General features: G+C 38.0%; 1 protein-coding gene across 2 annotated transcripts in view; it reads right to left on the bottom strand.

Annotated features, from left to right (window-relative positions):
* LOC131672170 (glutamate receptor 1-like) overlaps positions 1-11,519 on the bottom strand; it is a 100,106-nt gene extending 88,587 nt beyond the window's left edge. For both annotated transcript variants that reach the window (XM_058949217.1, XM_058949216.1), the window contains exon 1: positions 11,398-11,519. The gene's annotated coding sequence lies outside the window, so the exon portion shown is untranslated. The remainder of the gene's footprint in view (positions 1-11,397) is intronic.
* Positions 11,520-12,108: the final 589 nt, after the last annotated feature.

The following is a 12,108-nucleotide window of genomic DNA, read 5'->3' as shown; positions in this document are numbered from 1 at the left end:
AGGAAGAATTGCTTGCCGGGGAAAAATCCACGGAGCCAATCGGAACTCTCTGAGAGAGCCAAAGAGAGAAATCAGACGTGGATTCAATGATCGCTCGATTTCCAGTTGGCTCTCTCTCTCTCTCTCTCTCCGCATTTATTTCGAGCTTGCACAAAATGCAAACTTGTCGTGTCTACTTAATTCATTGCGAATGAAAAGAAAGAATAAGACATGTATTGCGTACCTGTAAGTGAGAAAAAACGTTGACTCGTTGTTCTTTAACGAGTTATCTTAGTACAATGAATAATTACACTGAATGTCTCGTTCATTCAGATACATTTTTTATTGCGACAAAAAACAATTGTGCAAGTTTGACGAATACCATTAGAAAAAGGATTTATAAAAGTACTAATGGTTTGAGCTTTAATGTTCTTCAAATGACATTATGATTTCTATGAAAAATTGATGATTATTTTGATGACTCGTGGTCAGTATATTTCACTGTTAAAACTGGTGATTATCTAGAAGGAAGACACTCAAATAACCTACTTGAATATGAATATAAATTGAATTTATTTATCGTGAGTAGAGCATCATGCCATGAATAAGCGAAACTCTTTCTGCATAACACTTGGCCATTTTATCATTTTCATTATCAACACTAACGGTCAATATCCAATAATCCGAATCCCCAGGAGGCGGCAGAATAGCGGAGGAATTGCCGCTCGCTCGCTCGCGCGTCTGGCAATAATCCCCATTCCATGGTTTCCTCGTGTATCGGCTTCTAGTAAGAAATTCATAGTGCTTGAGCATATATAGCACCTTCCTATCTCTCTCTTCCTCTCTCCCTCCCCCCCTCTCTTTCTCGCTCGTATCAACCAGCCAGCCACCTCCTCTGAGCGCGCCATTCCACGTCGGAGAGGTTTGCATTCCGAAACTTAGCCCCGGAAAATCAAAGATGCTCTCGCGCACCCACTCTACTCCAAAAGCAATATCGCCGGTATTACCTTTTCGATCTGGTTAACAGAGTGCGAGAGCGAGAAAGATCTTCGATTATATTATTGATCCTCAAGTTACTAGACCAGGTGTTTATTTCTTTGTCTAGGAGTTCTTTTTCCATACACATAACTCTCAGTAATTAGGTGATTAGTTAATTCCTTTCTTTTTTATGATAATTCTTAGTAATTCTTGGAATAGTGATAACAAAACAAATTCCTTCAATTTGTTGAATGGATGACATAATGGGAGTTCTGAAGCTCACATGCCCAATTTATAAAAGATTTTGTGGAATTCGAAGGTAGGCACTAATGTACGCATGGCTTGGTGAATAAATATTAGATTATCGTCATTATAACTTAACATTTCGACAGAAAACCAATGCTTGATTAATTTGTTTTTAAAGAATTTGAGCATTAAGTTTCGCCGAAACCGTATTTTGCATTCCAGAATTATAAGTCAACAATCACTAGTGGCTATCACATGGCACGTATGTCGCCAAGAGAGTTAGGATTACAATTTTGCCGCACCTCTATTAGACTTAAATTTCCAATGAATTTTAATACCAGAAAAAATATCGATTCCGCCAAATCTATTAAAAAATTTGGTGTTTATCTTCATTGTAGGGTTAAAATATTCAAATACGCATTCTTATATCATCAATCTCAGAATTGCACGGATGAATGGCATTCACAGAAGAAATTATTTTGTGAAGACTTGCGTTTAAACTAAGAAACTATTTTTTTATGAGCTTAAATATATCTTAGTATTTTTTTTAACAAAAACTTTTTAATTTGAGAGTATTGGGCGATGCAAAGATACGACAACAAACACTGATTTTGAAAACAAATTAAAAATAGTTAGGAACTAAAAACCTTTGCCATTGTCCTTTCACAATCCCGTTCTCTTTCTGTACTCGGCCACACAGCCAACTAACGCTACTGAAAAGGTCAATAGACCGCGAAGCACGCATAAAAGACCCACAACGATTGAGTCTGAATAACGGCTACATGTAATTGACTATATAGCAACGAATGCCGCCTGCCAATGCAGACACGTATGTTCCATGAAAAGAATGAACAAAATAGCACCTACGAGGTTTTCTCTTTCTCTCTCTCTCTCTTTCTTCGTTTCCCTTAGCTATAGAAACATAGAAAAACACTCATGCGCTTACTTCCGAGATTTGAACCTTAAGATTCTCTAAAAAACACGAGGGTGCTAGGACGAGGTTGAATGGGTGAAAAAAGAGAAGAAAAAGACGGCACGATAAGAATTTATGAAGGTGCGCCTCACACGCGGGAGAGAGAGAGAGAGAGAGAGAGGAGAGAGAGAGAGAAATACACGTATGAGAGATTTCTTGCGCGATGTGGTTTATTGAGCGGAAAAGACGATGACGTTATCAGAATGTGGGGCAAAAATTATTTTCTCGCTGCGAAGCTAGCAAGCAGCAGGTTCACTTTTTGCCCTTCCGCCAAGGTATTGAAATTCTTTACTTGTGAAATACTTTATCTTTATTTTTGGGTTCCATCTGGAGCGTTTCCAATTGTGTTGTTTTTTTCCGTATTCATTTTGCTTGCGAAAGACTAAAAAAGCAATTTACTGAATCTCGCGGAGAAACGATTTTCTACTTCAAGAAGTTCCTTCTGTAGTTTTAGGAGAATGTTAGCTTCATTATTCTAGGTTTTTCTAAGAAGTTCTACGTTGAAGTATTGACTTTGTTTATTCACCTTTCTATTGTTTCTATTTTGACTTTCATGTAAATGCTTCAAATAATAAGGTTTTCTAAAGAATTCATTAATTATACCACTGCTCTTGTGCAGTTTGTTCGTACTATATATAGCAAGCAAACTCACCCTTATAATTTCACCAATAATATTATAATGAATAATTAATGTAAATCCTTGAAGTAGCTTTATAGCTATCCATTAAGAAACCCTTCTCAATATCACAAAATCCGATTACCTTTCCAATATACTTATATATATATATATATATATATATATATATATATCTTCAAGAGAAAAGGAAAAAAATGAAACTGCCAATGACCTCGGCGTTTTCTTCTTAGAAGAAAAAACAAAAATGGGTGCTCAAAACTAGTTTCTCTTCCTCGGCGTTGGTATAAGAAAAATGCTTGACGTTAGGCGAAACCGCCGGAATTTGCATAGTTTTATAGAACGTGCGCGCGTATATACCTGTGTGTACTTTTCCCGCTCGCGCTAGTTTTTTCTGCCCTCGTGGGAGACGAGGAGACTTCAACGAAGAGGCACAACGCCCCAGTGGGGAGAGCGAGACCGAGAGAGATGGAAGAGCTCCTACGAGCAGATAAGAACGACCGAGGATAGACACTGCGGGAACGTTAAAGATGCAACGAGCGTACAGTCAACGCTGAAAGCTTCTTCATGGCTTCATGGCTCATGCCCTCGGATTATTTTTTTGTCTTTTTCACAAAGGCTGCTTTCGAACGTAGTTTGTTTCTCGGATGAGTTATTTACGACACGCAGTCGCGTGCAAGGCGCGGCCGTGCGGTTTTATCGGGCAAAAAGTTGTGTCCGCGCGGCTCAACAAGTTTGCTCTAATTAGCTTTGGCGACTCATCAAACATTACACAGCTCTCTAGCAACGCGCTGCGTGCTGCCCACTGTAGCCTGTATACTTGATGAGACTCGAAAGCACCAAAGTGTAAAATTGAGTGAGTTGCTACGGATATATAATCCAATTCTACAGCTACAAAACCAGTCATTGCCGCCGCCAGCGTAGAATGTTTCAGGGGGGACGCATTGCTTAGATATTATTTTCAGGTTGTTTACGTTCGTGCGGATTTCGCTCGCCCTTCAATGTGGATTACATATCTCGCAGGATAATGCACGATCGCATGCTTGACAAAAGTTGCCGAAAATAGAGACTGGGGAAGTGCCTTCTTGTGAAATCTGGGGACCACGTAAAGCAGGCTCCAAGTAAAACAGACGTATCGCAATTCGCACAACATGGCAAGCCTTTTGAACATGACTATATATAGTATATTCCTCTAAAGGATAGGAAAGCGAGCGGGCGCGCGAGGGATAGGAAAGAAGGAAAATACACTAGGGAGTCCTCAGCAGATTTATGCCGAGGCCCGCACGGAGCCGCGCGAATATATTTAGAAGTGTATGTATGCAGCGCTCGGTCAATGAATCCCCCAAAGTCCGCAGGAATATTATGCGATATGCCGCCCGAGCGATGATAGATCGCTATTATGTCTAGCGTTCGAATTTCGATTTTCTTCTTCTTTTTTCCCCCTCTCGTATTCTTGCGAGACGGAAATCGTTCTGGAATTTATACGCCTGGATTTATACGTATTCGTAAAGTTGTACATACCTATGGGCCAATGCGATGAACGATGCATTTACGTCGATCGTCGAATCTAATTGCTTTTATCGCTGTAGATTACTTCGTCAACTACGCGTCTTTCGTGGTACACAATTATTATCAACGGTCGTCACAACTAATAATAAAGTCGCATTGGATCGGAGCGCAACCGAATGCACCTCGATTGGCTTTAATTTTGTCTGGTTTATTGGACGAACCACTAATCAACGTACAATACATCGAATCACGTTACAGAGTAGCAGCAGATATGATTTGACGAGTCGTGTGCTAAAGTGAAAATTGCATTATTGTTCTGAGCCGGGATTACCATAAACTGGATTTAATTTTGCGTAAACGATTGGTATCCAACAATTGCGCCATCTCACCCATTCCATAATTCATCGCGAATGACCGAGCGAGCAAAAGAAACTGAAAATAAGTATCCGCGCTGGCAGTCTGCTCTTTTCTTTTTCTCGCATTTCACCCTCTCGCGCTCTCATACATACGTATACGTAGGAGTGCACGACTCGCAGGATTTTCATCATCTGGCTCGCTTGCAGTTTTCCTTTTTTTTTTGCCGGTGCGTACTCGAAATCGCGCTCTCTTGCGAGAGAGATTTTATATGTTCTGGCCGCGGCTATGAGATATTATCCTCAGCGCTAGCTAGTTTCAGTACATAGCTGTGAGTGTAGGCGAAAAAGGGACTTTGCGAGTCTATAAGTCTTCTCGGCGCGTGAAATGAGAAGGAGAGGAAATCCGATCAGACACGTCTCGCGACGTCAATGCCAAAGACTGATTTAGCGATCTCGTTCTGAATCCGCGCCCGAGCGCGGATTTTCCAACGGTGAAAATGCTAATCGAGACTGCTCTCCTTTATCAGTCAACGATAGTATGCTAATGCATAACGACTACATAGCCAAGTGGTCTCGAAGGACTATTTAAATGTGATAGCGAGCGAGGGACTCTGTAAGACGTGTTAAAGGCTTAGGTAAGACGTGATGTGTTTTATTACTCTCAAAAGTTGATACGATATGCCGCTATTTTCTTTTTGACTTGTACATGTACGTTGATTTGTGAAAAAGAAGCGAACGAATATATAAGTTTTAAGTGATTCAGTAGTTAGTTATATACTAGTAGTTGCGAATTTCATGAGATTTAATAAGGTCGATATTGTAAGATTTCCATTTCAAATTGTAATTATGTTTTTTAAATTTTATAATATTAAGCACATTCTACGATACTGCATGCTTAAAAGTTATATCACAATAGGCTTGTTTCTATTAGTCCGCAATATTGAAACTTGTTCACACTAATAATTTTACTAAAAAAATATTCATTAATGGACCGAGCGAGTAAGTGCTTGTAACGGGCAATCAGTTTGTAATCACACCATTAATATCTGCACCTCTCGCTTTAGTGCGCAATGTACGCTCTCACGAAATTACAGCAATGCCATCACGAACATATCGAACGCTGGCGCGTATGAATCGAATCACTCCTCTGCAACGTTTGTCATTATATCCAGGCATAACGGGTTCACCAATGCCCCTACCAGGACTAAGCATTAATACAATTAGCCCAGTTGGACTGGTTCCAACCACCCCTATGCTTTGTTGACAAAAATCTATTTACAACTACGCGAAGCCTTGATTTAGGAGAGTGATTATTGCTGCGGTTCCCTTTTTTGAAAAGTCGGTATCGATGATTCAGAATTGTTCGTCAATAAAATAAGTGTTCCTCCGGGCAATTTTTCGATTAACCTTGTCACGACTCTTGTAGCATTAGACTGGCACATGTCAGATATTTCTGTCAATATTGAAAAATCAAGCGATTAATATTTGCTTTGTTATTTCTCTGCTGCAATAGCTTGAAAATATGTACCAAACTAATTTTAATTAAAATGAATATTTTTTTATGCACGTTGGAAATGTACTGTCTCCTGCCATTGCTGCGTGAAAATCTGCTGTATCCGATAAGTAAAGTAACACAAACAATAGACGTGCACTTTCCTGTTAGTCCAGCGCACTTATCGTTTCGATATCTTTCAATTAAGGGAAATACGCAAAATCCAAAATTCGCGTAAATGCATGAGTATGCATTAATCGTTATATATCTTTTTGTTGTTGTGTTGAATTAGAAACAAAAAAAGATCAACTTTCGACGTTGAATCTAGTTGGATATATCTAACTGATCCTTTACGTACTTTGTTGGTAAATTCTTGGCAGCCTATCTAATCAAATTTCAATCAGTTAATTCTTGCTCGACCCTCGAGTGTAAACACAAAGGGGAATCGTGAAACAAATCAAAATAAAAAAAAAAAGAAGAAAGAGAAAGAGCTTTAATTTTTTTCCAACTCGCAATCAAGCTAAAGTGAATGTGCACAGTAGAAGGAGCTGGGCCGTCGCTCGAGGCAATGAAATTAGTTGGCGCAGCGAGGCATTGTAACGAAATTCCAGGAGAAAGCAGAAAAGTAAAAGTATCGGCTATCGGAACTCAATCGAGAGTCCGAGTGTGAGAGAGAGAGAGAGAGAGAGAGAGAGAGAGAGAGAGGGAGAGAAAGAACGAACTGAAAGTAAGAGATGAACAAATACAAAGTTCAGAAGAGAGGATATCCTGGATAGTCATTGAACTCTGCACTTCTAAGCTGCTTTGCCTGTGTTTACCTTAGATTGGCAAATAATGATAAAACTACAAAGGAAAATACTAATATAAGTCGCAATCGATGTGTGCATTACAGTGTGGGATTGGGTGTGCGATTTGTACAAACAAATAACTCGATTATTAATAGAAGTAAACTTTTAATCGATCGAAATCAAAGAAGAAAAGATATATCCAGACGGCATTAAAAAATTCCAGCGGTAAAAAGTAGGTGAAAAGCCATTGAGATACACTTAAGAAAAATACAATTAGATATATAAAAAACGTGTATTTAACGATAAGACATAGGGATTAAAAAACCTAAATAAAGGAAAAAACAATGTTGAGTTCTTACACAAATAGCAATTACCGCACACAAGCCTAGGCTCGCCTTCACAAAGAGAGAAGTTCGAATGGTCATTTTAGACGAACAACTACTCGCCTACCTGAACGCCGCCTGCACTCCACGGTGCTAAAAGAAAGGAGCCTGCTGGAGCAAATGTAGCACCAATTGCTTGGATGCGGGCAAAGCCCATACTACGTTGCTCTTGTGGATCAAGATGGGCTAATCTGTAGCCGTTGGCACGGAAATATCGAAAAGTTGGAGACACCTCAGGGTGATATTACATACATTCTTACCTATAGACTGGTAGTGCCGACAAAGGCGATAGGAAACGCCCTCGTCCGTTGGGCTTGGTCGTGGATTTCCAATCAAATGCAGCGGAAGGGAAGCGTAGTTCCCAAATCGGTTAAATCTTCCGGATTCTCTACTACCTGAGCGCGGCACTCAGCGAATCCTTTCTTCTTTTCTTTTCTTATGCACCAACCGAGGTCCAGCCATTTTCTAAAGCCCAGCGCGGACCCTCAGGTGATTGAGGTCGGTCGGCACCGAACATTTTGTTTTGATTAAGCGGCACGGTGGTTTCTCGCACGCGCCGAAATTTAAACGCGGATGAATTAAGAATGCGTAGTTTTAACTACAGCGTTCAAGCACCAAGAATATTTGATCAACGTTTTATTTCGATTTTTCTATCTTTTTGGCGTCAAGATTTCTCTAGGTTGCAATATTGTATCATTGCAAAGCTATTTATGCTCATTTTCAGCATGAAGCGCGCACGAATGGCAGTTTTGATTACCGAACAGGAAAGTTCAAAAGCAACCTGGTCCCCATCATAAGGAGTACAAATGGTGCAAATAGTCTGTCTGAGGATTCGTTGATGGCACATTCACGCTAAAAGCCGATACTTTATTCCAAAGGACTTAGAAGGTGAATGGATATAGCTACCATATATGATGAATCTCATTATCAGACCCTAACGTTGATTAGAACCAATAAGGTTAATCTCGCACCTTGAACAGTTACAAGATATTATTTCATGATCATGCACAAATATTTTATTCTACTTTCTATCTATTTTATTCGTATTTTTCCGCAAAGAAAAAATCCAGAAACATAGAATTCGATAAAGTATTTAACTTTATTTTTATAGAAAAAATTCATATTTATTTATGTATGGTCGAAAAATGTGATATTTATGGTAAATTGATGCCTGTTCCTTTCAAGAAAATACTACTTCAAGTTCACAATGTAATTGATGAGTCGTCAAAAAGAAAGTATGGAAATTTTACGAGTATTTCGTATGACGTAAATATTACGTTTTGATTTTACAAATGCATAACTGCAGAATATTTATTAAGTTTGAAGTTCTATGTGTATTATTTTGAAATTTAACGCTATCATCAATCGACGAAAACCCTTAAATAAACTTAATGTCGCTCAAAATCAAATTGGAAACAAGTATTTTAGTATCAGCTCTAGGTTATTTTTAAGAGAGAGAGAAAGAGAGAGAGAGAGAGAGAGAGAGAGAGAGAGAGAGAGAGAAGGAGGATCTGGAAAAAGTCCTTTTGTACTCGTGGGCTTTGCAGCAACGACACAATGTCAGCACAATGCACTTCACGTGACTCTGCAGAATACAAGGGGAGTAAGGAGGAAAAGGCAAGGGAGATGGGTGGGTGGCATAACAGTGGTGGTAGCCAAACGCAATCTTCGTAGTCGCCAACGCCACAGGCAGAGGGGAGGAGACAGAGATAGAGAGAAAAGCCATCGAGGCAAATCAGTTTACCAGTAACGTATTTCTTGGGCATGATCTGCTCACGCTTGCTTCTGGATTGTCTTGGTTTCTAGGTTAGCGAATCGCCGAACCGTGAGAACGACGGAAGAAGTAACGAGACTGTAGGGAGTTGAGTCGCCTACTACGATGCCAAAAGGATTATTGCTATTGAAATTGTTAGCGGGAGATGGGTTACGAGTACGTGAAAATTTCTTCCTCGACGAGCTGTTTGCTTTCTTCTTGGCGTTGCTGATGCGTGATGAAATGCATGATTGATAGTAGATGAAAAATTGAATTGTTCCTTATTTCATTTTCTGTTGTACGCTGGTACTTAATGTATCTGATACTCAATGTTTCTAAAAAATGAACATTATTGAAAACTATTTGAATTTATATGAAAATGATATAAAAACATATTTATGTTATCGAAATATAAAATTTAAAGCAAAAGAAGCAATTGGAAAATATATGTCTTTGATTAATTCTTCTGACAAAAAGTATTAGACGGATTTTACTGGAAATGTGTGCGCAAGATTGATGGTACCTCTGAGATTCCATTAGAGTGATTCATCAGATTCTCGCTTGATCAGTGCAAATATTTGAGTGAAAGATATAAGCTCACAGGATATGTTAATTATAAAAAGTGCTTACTTTTTATATATATTCAAGATTGCTATATCTATTACTGTATGAAGTAGGCTAAAAGTATTCAATTTTCCTAAATGTAAGTAGAAAAGAAAAAGGAGGATAGAAATAAATATACTCGTAGTAAATTCAGGAAGGTAAAAACGATCAGAAGTGTAATGGTGAAGCGAGCCATGGAGAAAATTGAGGGATGAGATTGTTCGCTCGGAAGAGAAAGAGAGAGAGAGAGTAAAAAAAGCGAAGTGTAACGCGAGAGAAATGTACGGGTGGATAATAGAATGAAGGGCGTACAGAGAATCTGACGCTGCCATATAATGAGTGACAGGGTAGACTGCTCGGAAAATGTGCGGCAACGAATATCATTTGACGCGAAACTGATATTTTTATGTATATTTGATGAAGGAAGAGTAGTTTGATATCATTTATAAGGATATAGAAACTGTATTATGATACGATAGAGTCTCATAAAATATTGATGAGTGAATATTTAAAAATTACATATTTTTAAAAGAGATAGTAAATTAAAAATATGGCCGATGAATATATCTTTCAACGTGTGATTTTTCATTAAAAATGAAACGTTTATAATATTTTGAACTTGAATCATTTAAAAATTTGGCAGAAAATAATTTAAAAAAAAAATTCATAATTATTAGGTTATTCACAAAACTATTCTAGTATCGATGGACAATTTATTTCCAATAGTTCAGAAGAGCTTCGAGTATAAAAGGTGCAAAAATGGAATAATTCATGTTGTAGGGTAGAGAAAACGAACGTTTCCCACAAATATTAACTTATCGACACAGATATAAATTAGCTCTTTATTTTATCATTAAAAGTATAATAAGAAGTTAATAAAAATGTCTTAGAAAAATAGTTACTAATTAAATTTTCATCATCTTCCAAATAAATAACGCAACAAGCATTTTTCTCTGAACGCATGTTGTATGCATTCTTAAAAAAAAGTGATAGTAGTTCGTTCATTCTGTAAATTAGACGAGAATAGAATCAGAATACAGCGAGCAAGAGGGAGGATAAGCTTGGCACCTCGCACTCTCGCGTCGATAAATCGCACGATAAAAGTAGAGCGCGAACAAAAGCGAAAAAAGGATAGTAAAAGAAGAGAATTACGAACGGACAAGGAATCCGAGCGCGTACGGATCGAGAGCGCGTATAAAAGTTATCGGGGCCGAACTCGTAAAGTAGTTATCGCCGAAGCGAGCCCCGAAAGTGTTTCCTATAAGTAAAACCACCATGGATTGACTTGTCTTCGGCGCCGCCCTTCTTCCAAGTACGCATAGAACCGACTCACCTTTGTGCTCCTTCTAGCTCTCTGACGAAATTATACTCCCAGACTAAATTAATGGTATCGCATTATTTCGCGACGTCTTGCTCTATATCTTCTGTACTTGCTGCCAACTTATTTTTTTCAACTTTTATACATATTTTTTTGTGGATAATCAGATAATAGCAATTATACTTTGTGCGATGAGATGACATCGAATGGAAAATATATTTCAATGCTTAAAATTATAACACAAGAAAAATATATCATCAGAAGTTAATTTGTTTTCTATTACTTCTAAACATTCTTAAATTGTAAGATCAAAACAGATGAAAGGAAATGGAAGCAGGGAACAATACAATACGAAAATTGGAGAAATAAAATAATGAATACTTACTCAAACGGGACAGTTTGAATGGATCTGCAGTGTTTATGATGTCAGCGTAAACTTGTAGTTCAAATTTACGGCTGGTATTTGTGTTGTAATAGTTTACTGAGTACTCGAAAGCCGACTTAACTTCAACGGTTCCTTGCTCGAAAATTGCGCCTACAACAAAAATATAGCAGTTATTTACGGAATAATACGGAATCTCAGTTGTTATTTCAGATTATTCCATTCAGTACGATAAAATCATTAAAAAATATGATTGGATATTTGCATGAATGGGCTTAGCGATATCAAACGTTATCGCAGCTATAAAAACCGGAATGCTCGAGACATCGCAATAAAGCGATGTATCGTTTCCCCTTAAAAAAATCTCGTACTCGATGAAGTAGCCTCTTCTGGCCTACAATTGCCTTATATGAATTTAACGATTATTTAGTATGCATAAAAACAGACATGGCTTCTGTGTTTAACTTTTATTTATCAAATTGCCAGTACCATTGTTGGTCCGTTAAAATGTTACAATTTTTTATTAAATTATAAATAAACATAGTTCAACATCACTTATGTATACTAGATATTGTCATGAAAAAATTTCGTTTAGATATTTTTCAGGTTGATTTTCACATTAAAAATAAATTGTCCACACAGGGATCTTCAATCCATCAATAATATACATGTACCACTGAGTTTCTGTTTTGACATTTTTCCATCGCGAGTCAC

Source organism: Phymastichus coffea, unplaced genomic scaffold, assembly GCF_024137745.1.
Source record: "Phymastichus coffea isolate CEN01 unplaced genomic scaffold, Cenicafe_Pcof_1.1 PCOF00144, whole genome shotgun sequence".
Taxonomy (NCBI): Eukaryota; Metazoa; Arthropoda; class Insecta; order Hymenoptera; family Eulophidae; genus Phymastichus; species Phymastichus coffea.
The sequence above is the reverse complement of the archived record's forward strand: the minus strand, read 5'-3'. Positions and strand labels throughout refer to the sequence as shown.